Here is a 1,569-nt window from a genome sequence, read left to right on the forward strand (position 1 = left end):
CGCATGCTTTATATAGGCCGCCTCTCTTCGCGCGTAGGAACCATAGAGTCCTGGCGAGGGCGGGTGGACACTCTAGCAGACTTGCGGACCATAGACGTGATGGCGCTCTGCGCCTGCGGGCAGGCAGCCGGGAACATGCGCAGGACGGGAAAGAGGCGGAGAGCCCGACCGCAGTGAGCTAGCGAATGGCGGCTAGCCACATCAGCACGGGAAAGCCCTTTCCAGCTGGCCATCTTGGGCGTAGAAGTCGGCCCGAGGCTTTATTGTAACTATGAAAAACTTTTGTTCTCGAGTTGAAAAAGGGGAAGTGCCCCCGAGTGGGGCTCACGGCTGCGCGGCTGCGAGCTTGTTCTAAGGATTCACTTTGCCCGTGACACGCTCTCTGCCTCCCTCTGGGCTTCAGGGCCCGCAGGTGACGCGCCATGCTGGAGCCTCGATTTACATTCCTTTGTTGGTAGGGAGGCCGGAGGCCGAGGCGCGCCCCCACGCCCCCACTCCCCGCCGTAAGCTAAAAGTCCGCAGACTGCCGAGACCGGGTGGTCTTTGCCCACCCGCGGGGAAAAGGCCGATGACAAGCCTCCACCGAAATCCAGGTTCCAGGGGACCCCGAGAGCACCGTTGGGTCCTCCCTGCCCACCCTCTTGGGGCAGAGACAAGAGACGTTGTGCTTCCGATGGAGAAGAGGAGAAAGAGGGCTGCGATCCCTTATGGCAAAGGGCGCGGTCATTCGGTCTCCCGCCCCATCTAGTCCAGGCCTCTGAGAGTAGCGTCCACCCTCCCAGGGCCCAGAATGTGCGTCTCCCCTTCTCCCCCACCCCACAACACACACACTCCTTACCAAGTCCCACCATGTTCCAATGCCGCCTGAGTGTGTCTGGGCGGCTCTCCATAAGCATGGTTTCGGCCTGGCCAGCGTGGGTCAGTGGTTGAGCATCGACCTATGAACCAGAAGTCACAGGATTGATTCTGGTCAGGGCACATGCCTGGGTTATGGGCTCAATACCCAGTGTGGGGCATGCAAGAGGCAGCTGATCAATGATACTTTGTCATCATTGATGTTTCTAAACTCTCTCTCTCCCTCTCCCTTCTTCTCTAAAATCAATTTTAAAAAGTAAAAATAATAAAGATGGATTTGCCCCCCCGCCCCCCACTCCACCCAAGGAGCCCAGTATCCAGGGAGAGGTGGGCAGAGCTGGGCCAGTCACACGGGAATGTGCTGTCTACCAGAGGTATCTGTCCAAACTTTTGGAGATTCTTAGTGTTACTTGACAGAGGAGGGAGAAGGATGTGTGTGTGTGCGCGGCCCTCCAGGGAGGGATTCCTGCTCAAGCATACCTGTTCTCCAGGATAACCTGGCACTGTAGTAAATGGCTGTGGCTTGGAAAGATTGTGGTGTTTTTTAGGGCAAAAAGGCTGGACTGTTAGGTCTGATCAAATAATTGAATCAATACCCCTCCCCTGGGAACTGACAACTGACATTCCCTTTTGCTCCTTAGACCACATTCCACTTGCTAAGACTGGGAATCGAACCAGAGAGCTCTTGGTTCCTGGATCGATGCTCAACCACCG

This window comes from Myotis davidii, unplaced genomic scaffold, assembly GCF_000327345.1.
Source record: "Myotis davidii unplaced genomic scaffold, ASM32734v1 scaffold2573, whole genome shotgun sequence".
Classification (NCBI taxonomy): Eukaryota; Metazoa; Chordata; class Mammalia; order Chiroptera; family Vespertilionidae; genus Myotis; species Myotis davidii.